Source organism: Lethenteron reissneri, unplaced genomic scaffold (assembly GCF_015708825.2).
Source record: "Lethenteron reissneri isolate LAM-NWPU_2019-01 unplaced genomic scaffold, ASM1570882v1 scaffold_1558, whole genome shotgun sequence".
Taxonomy (NCBI): Eukaryota; Metazoa; Chordata; class Hyperoartia; order Petromyzontiformes; family Petromyzontidae; genus Lethenteron; species Lethenteron reissneri.
In genome coordinates this window covers 47,501-55,805 of record NW_026891287.1, presented here as the reverse complement: position 1 = coordinate 55,805, position 8,305 = coordinate 47,501, and positions in this window count along the sequence as shown.

Below are 8,305 nucleotides of genomic sequence, written 5' to 3'. Positions count from 1 at the left end.
TTGAATCGGCACTTCCTGCTGCAGACACCACCTCGATTTGCTAAAGGCGATTAGCGCAGTTGGCTACGTACGGTGCAAAAGTCGTTCAAGAAACACTTCCAAACATGGCACTGCTGGAGTATTGGCAGGTAGCCAGCCCAGCCGAGATGCTGCGGTTAGAAACCGTGGGCGGAGCAGTGTACGATTGGGATGGGTGATGGGGTTTTTAATTTATGATTGAAGCAATGGAGGGAGTGCTAGTGGGAGCATTAACACGGGTCTGCTATTCACCCCCAAACCCCCATTTGTCTTTACATTCGCCGAATGATAACAACAGTAATGCATCGTCAATGTTATCTCCAGCAACCGCCCCTCTTTTCCCAGCAAAATTGATTGATGATTCACGTCCTATATTTAATCAGGTGGGGAGCCCATTGACATATCATCATCTCTGATGGCAACTGACGCCAGCATGTAAACCATACAAATAAAGTCAATTTCCCCGCTATTGTTGTTGTTCTTACATAGTTTGCCGATGGGCCCCGCAGACCGATGTTGTCACAGCAGCATCCAGTTTCAACCCACCGGGTCTCATCAGCAGATCTGTTCAACAAATCGTGATGTATCGTGAGATATTGGGAGCAAGTGCCATCGTTCGCTTACGTTCCTGGGCACGATCGGCGCAAAGCAGAAACAGATGAGTAATGTGGCGTTGCTTTGGAGGATCGTGGGTCAAATAATAACAAAACAATAACTGGCAACAGTCCATGGGTGTGAGTGTTTTGCCTTCTATTTTCTTTCATTCGTGTAGCACGGTCGGCTACGTGCATTGCGACACTCGACATACATATTCGTTGAGGATGACTACACGACGTGGTCATATTTATTCATCGAGGATTTAGTACAGAGTTCCTGATTTGGAGATATGACAACTGAATAATAATGGTCAGCTCTCGCCAATTATGTAAATCAGTGAGGCTTTTACATACATTTTAAATCAGACGAGACTGATTGCTGCTGCTGCTGATGATGATGATAATACCAAGGGTGGTGGTTTGTGCCTGAAATTAATCAATCAGGAGGCAAGGGGGTTGTGAATTGAGCAGAGGCGTCTGTGGTACGACACTCCCACGTTTACGGCCAGATTTCATATTGTGCCTGCCGACCTTTTCTACAACTTTTCCTGTTTCCTCCCAAATGAAATAAAAAAAATACTTGCTTAAACGCAGCCAAACATACCAAAGTAGCATTCTCCTCAACATAAGTATTCAGCCTCACTGATTCTTTACTGGTTTAAAAAAATGAATATTGAAATGAATGACCAGAAGTCAAAGCGCCCTTTACAAGCAAATTGGCTTCTTGGTCATGAACACGCCGACCAGTAGGTTATAACCCAGCTGGTCACACACAATATTGTAAGTATTAATCACTGTGCCTTGTTGACTCGGTGCCTGCGTGCGGTGTGTGTGGTGTGGTGTGTGAACCTCAGCATGCAGTGCTGGCCACACCACCCCCTTTTGTGGCGTTCGAGCCTTCCCAGGTGCTCGCACACGGCCCTCCCCCCTGCTGCCCACGAGGCCAATTTTAAACAGCAGATCGTTGTGTGTGTGTGTGTTATAACCGTGTGTGTGTGTTATAACCGTGTGTGTGTGTGTTATAACCGTGTGTGTGTGTTATAACCGTGTGTGTGTGTGTTATAACCGTGTGTGTGTGTGTTATAACCGTGTGTGTGTGTTATAACCGTGTGTGTGTGTGTTATAACCGTGTGTGTGTGTTATAACCGTGTGTGTGTGTGTTATAACCGTGTGTGTGTGTGTTATAACCGTGTGTGTGTGTTATAACCGTGTGTGTGTGTTTATGTGCGTTTCACTGTGGGGAGCGGTAGTGCAGCGGTTAGCGCTACGCTGCACTACGAACCCGGCGACCCGAGTTCGATTCCCGCTCACGGCCAACACCGGTGACAATTATCTGAACCGGTCTTGAGCCTCCCCTAGGTCGACTCAGCCTCAAATTAGTACCTAGTTCGGTTTGTAAACATCGCTACTCGATAGACAATGACGGGCGTGGTGCTGGCCACCCACCCCCTCGCGTGTCGTGCCGGCCTTCATAGGTGCTCGCTAACAGCACTTGCCCCAACAGTCTGTTATGGCTATATGGGGGATCTTTGTATTGTTTTTACTGTGAGCAGATTGGTCGGGTCACAAGTGACCCGACCAATCTGCTCGCTGAGGCGTACACATTGTATGCCGCTGGGTGAACGTGGGTGGGTGATCTAATCGATTGTTATGAATGCCCCTCGTGTGGCGAAATTGGTCACTTCGAGATGACCTCACATGTCATTTTGCGAAATAAATTCCGTGAGCTCTTACTCTAACGTGGGGTGGTGATGCGCTGCGCTGTGAAAGCTCCGAGTGGAAACTTCTTCTCATGGCATTCCACCAATAGCACAATTGAATTAAAGTTGGGAACGAAGACCAAAAAAATGTTTTTTTACAAGTCGCTTGCCGTGGCGTTCATCCAAGTCGTCTGTGCACACATGTCCAATTCCATCTCTCCAGCATTCTCACCCCCCCTTCTCCACAGCTTAACTTCTCAGCAGACAACTTCTCCACATGTTCACATCCAAGGTCTGCTCTTCTTGGCACCTGACAGCTTGCCAGCTCATAAAAAATCTGTCCAAAAGTCTTAAATTGAAACCTCTCCACATATGCTTAACATCCTCCCCCCGCCCATTCATCTCACATTCTCTATCCTTTTAAATAAACTGTAAACTATACCAATGTTTTCTTGATGAGGAAATGTTCCCTTCTGATGTTCAATCTTTATTAGCTAGCCAAAGGGTACATCGCCATTGCTGTGAGAGATGACACTGGCTTAGGGGAGGTGTTCATCCCGCAACGTAGAGATCGTGGCTGATGATGGGAAATGTGCATTCGTGTGTGTGTCTTTGATCACATCGTGTGTTGTTGATCATTTTGTTTGTGTGCAATCCTGTGTTAATACACTGCTGGCCACACTTCACCATGCTGGTCAGTGCGGGTAGGCGAATGCTTATGGGGCCGTCCATAAATGACGTCATGCACCTGGGGGGGGGAGGCAAGACATTTGTGACGATGTGTGACGAGGGGGGGGGGTGAGAAATGTGACGTCACATAAACAACACGTTCTACGTAATTAAATAGACTTTGTAATAAATGTTTCTGACTTTTTGTGACGCCGTGTGACGTGGGGGGGGGTCAAAAATCGTCCAAAATCGCGTGACGTCATTTATGGACGGCCCCTTTAGTGCGACGTCTGGATTATTCTCTCCCACGTGCTGGGAGGTTCTTCAGCGCGTGGAGGGAATCGTCAGAACGTCGTTCCGACTTAAGCAGCACAAGGCCGCAAACGAGTGTCGAGCACGGCACGTGATGAACGCACATCCCCAGCTCTGCTTTTCCCCTACGTGCCACAAAACTGCAGTCACATTTTGGTTACTTTGCATTCAAGGTAAAACAAATAACACAACGCGTGGCGGCTGATTTATTTGAATGATAAATGCTGGGACAGCCTATTCACAATCGATAAAAGGCCTGAGAAGGTTTGCTGTTGTATCGCAGGATTGTGACAGATGGCGATGTCTTGGGGGGAGGCTTTCATCCGGCAGTGGCTTGATTATGACTGACGATGACGATTCTTATTTGTTTAGCTTTGCTGTGATTCTGTTACCGTGACAATACCCAAATACATCTCTGCACGTGGCCCTCTATTTGACTGGAGGAGTAGACAATCATGTCGTCAAGGTCAACATGCCACATGTACTGTGCTCATTGCGTCTATTCTGATTTCTCGTATTATCTGCGGGGCCAGTAGCTACTACATATGTAGCTACTTTTGCTACTAGGATCATGCGACACTGCCGGTGCTACATTTCGTTATCTGCGTTGATTACCCCCACCACACCCGTTCGTGCACTTGCTTCGTGCACGTGGCAACCCTTTTTGAAATGCAATTTTACTCGTCCTAAAACCACAGGGAAGGACTCGTGTTGGAGGCCTCTTTACAAGCACACTGTGACTTTTATTTCTCCCCTAATTGCTTTGCAGACATCGGTAGGTCGAAATGCTTTTTCATGAAAAAGTGTCCGTGGCAGCATTTGGACCGGAGAACAAATATTCAAGCCGAGGAAATAAACATCCCATTAAGGGCCATCCTCGCTGACTTGCCATGTGGAGGCTATGCGGACCTTAATGGGCAGCCAGTTCACTGCATTAGGTGGTAGCTTGACTGAGGCTGCACACATCATCATAAATTCCTTTGGAAAAGTGCTGTGGGTTATGAACCCAATTTGCTCACTGCCTGCCTAATAACAATACATCATACCCCATGTGTACCAAGGCATAATGACGCCACAGCAAGCAAGGCTGGTCTAATGTGTTGACAAAGATTCCCAGTGGTCACGAAGTCCAGAAAAGCATGTTAAATGTCTCGTTATGTTTGATTGTTGACCTTTCGAATATTTCTGGGATTTTTTTAGTTAGACGTAAGCCAAACCGTTTGTTGTTGTTGTGTGGTAAATAATGATTAATTTGATTCTGACAGTAATATCTGTCAGTTTAACACGTAGGCTTTCGCGACCAATATTATTCATAATCAACGTTTTTGGGTTTAGATCGCTCTATATAAAAACGGGGGACAAAGCAGAGCCTCACCATTCTGGCGAATTGCCCGATGATGCTGGATGCAATTACCAGCGAAACGTCGTGCTACTCAAGTTGTAAATGTTGTGGTTTCACGCTTCAACACACCGGTGGGCTAAAGCAGTGAACTATTTGTCTTTTGTCAACGTGACACTTTTTTACTGATTGGCCGTGTCGGGTGGTGGAGGGTTACGACACATTTATAAATAACGCGATCTAAACCCAAAAACGTTGATTATGAGTAATATGTGTCTGTGTTACATCCACACGGCCGTGATTATTCTCGCACCTTTCAGATTTCGTTACATTTCCTTCGCAAAGTTTTCATGTTCCAAGAGCCGCACGTCGTGGCAGGAAATGTGCACGGATCGAAAAACCCTCTCCCCTTCAGGGCACATCGCGATCTCGCTTTTCACGATCAAGTCCAGCTTTCTAAAAAAACAAACAAACAAGCACTCGATCCTGCCCTCAACCCACCCCTTCATTTCATCGTTGTGATCCCAAAAACCGCGTTCAATGAATGCCGGAGGTGTACGCACCACGATGCGATGATTCCCGGTTGCGTTCGTTCGACAAGTACCTTCACTTGCCGAGCGAATTTGTTCCATCGCATTTGTGATGCGCTCCACTCGGCAAAAACTTACTTCCAAAAGCTCCGCAGTTATTTTACGTAATTCAATGTCCACGGCCAAAAAGACCACGTCAATCGGGAAATCTGAGATGTCTAACAAGTGGTAGGCTTTCGCGACCAATATCATCCATAATGGAGGTGTTTTAGGTTAGATTGTGTAAATATATTAATGTGTCGTTAAACCTGCCACCACCCGACACAGCCAACTAGTAAGGGTTGTCACGTAAACAGAACGTGGCAATTCGTCACCAGTACAGCACTAACCGCTTGTGTGTTGGAGAGCAAAGCTCTTAACGACAAATTCATATATTTACGCGATCTCACCCAAAACACCTCCATGATGAAATCTAAGACGATGCATGCTTGGCATTCTACCGAGCCAACGCGAGCGAGCGAGAGAGAGAGAGGGGGGAGTACGTGTGTCAGAGAACAAACGCAAAGTTTAGACGTGACAGTCACTGGCGAGAGGACAGCGCTTTGGCAGGACACAGTCGCGACACGGAGTTTGTGGCCGACGGTCAAAAACTGATGCCAAAGTGGCATCGCCTGGTATACAGGAAGTCGTGGGTTTGATCCCGACCCTGACGCCTGTTGCTGTATATCTGTAGTTTGCGGTGTCTCCCTCTCATCATCATCATCACCACGGTGGCTAGGAGATGTTCATTACCTCGCCTGGTATACAGGATGTCGTGGGTTTGATCCCGACCCCGACGCCTGCTGTATATTTGGAGTTTGCGTGTCTCTCTCTCATCATCATCATCACCACCACGGCGGACGATGATGAAGATGATGATGAAAATGATGATGAAGATGATGATATGAGTTACCTTGCTCTGCAGCTCTCCTCTCCGGGTCTGAGTGAAGACTTCGTGTGGACTTTAGAATCCACCAATCATCCTCCCGGCTCCTGCTGAACCCCCCCCCCACCCCCGCTGTCCCTCCCCCTCCCCCTCGAGGTCTCACGGTTTTACACCTCCTGGTCCCTCAGCCACTCACACGGAAACCCATAGACTCACACAGAGACTCACACAGAGACCCATAGACTCACACAGAGACCCATAGACTCACACAGAGACCCGTAGACTCACACAGAGACCCATAGACTCACACAGAGACCCGTAGACTCACACAGAGACCCATAGACTCAGACTCACACAGAGACCCATAAACTCACGCAGAGACCCACAGACTCACACAGAGACCCATAGACTTACACAGAGACCCATAGACTCACACAGAAACCCATAGACTCACACAGAGACCCATAGACTCACACAGAGACCCATAGACTCAGACTCACACAGAGACCCATAAACTCACGCAGAGACCCACAGACTCACACAGAGACCCATAGACTTACACAGAGACCCACAGACTCACACAGAGACCCATAGACTCACACAGAGACCCATAGACTCACACAGAGACCCATAGACTTACACAGAAACCCACAGACTCGCACGCAGCCAACACAAACTACAAAACAACTCACGGCCAAACACATCCGAATGGAGCAGCAGCCCTCATCGTGCCGTGAACGCGTCCCGGGGCGTCTTGGCGAGGCCGCCCCAGGCTCGCAAAGAAGCTCCCAACAGAGACCCGAGTTCGAATCCCGATCACGGCCGCGCCCAACCCAATACCACCAGAGACGAATGCTCTGGAACCGGCCCCCCTGGGACTCGCCGAGATCGACTCAGCCTCAAAACGCCTTTTTACATGGAGCGGTGTCTCTACATGGAGCGGTGTCTCTACATGGAGCGGTGTCTCTACATGGAGCGGCGTCTCTACATGGAGCGGCGTCTCTATATGGAGCGGTGTCTCTACATGGAGCGGCGTCTCTACATGGAGCGGCGTCTCTACATGGAGCGGCGTCTCTACATGGAGCGGTGTTTCTACATGGAGCGGTGTCTCTACATGGAGCGGCGTCTCTACATGGAGCGGCGTCTCTACATGGAGCGGCGTCTCTACATGGAGCGGTGTCTCTACATGGAGCGGTGTCTCTACATGGAGCGGTGTCTCTAGATGGAGCGGTGTCTCTACATGGAGCGGCGTCTCTACATCAACAGGGGGACAGGGAAGGGGGGAGACAAAGGCGGCCGGGCGTGGTTGCTGGCCCACACAACAACCACCCCAGCAACCCCCCGCCCCCGTCTCGTGTGACGTTGTCGTCTTCAAGATTTTAAAGCGCCGAAGCGCCACTGAAGCTGCGCGCGGCTTGACAATGGCGCCCTCTAGTGGCTGCGTCCGCGTGGCGATGGCGCTTTGTTGAAACATTTAAAGACAAGGGACCCCCCCTCCCTCCACCCCCCGCCGGGGCCGCCTTTGTCTCATCGCCACTTTGTCAGTGGCGATGTTCACACATCACACCAGGTACTCATCTAGGCCAGCGGGGGGGGGTGGGGGGGGGGCCAGGATCGGTTCAGATAATCGCCGCTGATGTTGACCGCGAGCGGGAATCGAACTCGGGACGCCGGGTTGAGAAGCGCAGCGCTACCCGCTACACCCCCCCCCCCATCATCACACACTCATCCACAAAGACAAAGGTCCGCCATATAGCCTGCACAGACTGTTGGGGCAACTGCTGTTAAGAACGTAGCGGCACTGTGGCACACGAGGGGGGTGGTGGTGTTGCCAGCGCTACGCCCGGCCGTCTTTGTCTCCCCACTGCTGCTACACACGAAGACCTCTCCGTGTCGTCTATGGCGTGCGCGCGTGTACACTGGCGCCGCCAGGGAGACGAAGGCGACCGGGAGTGGTGCTGACGCCCCCCCCCCCCTCCTCGTGTACCGTGCCGGCCTCCATTAGGTGCTGCTCGCCAGCAGCACTTGACCCGACAGTCTGCCAAGGCTACACGGGTGACCTTTGTGTTTGTGTTGGTGCTCGTACCGTGAGCGAGCTCCGATTAGTATGGGGCGCCACAGTGGCTAGGAGATGTATATAAGCTGCTGGGTTGGAAGGGGGGAAAAAAGGGGGAGCCTCACCAAAAGAATTTGCATGTCAAGAGGAATTTAGCATA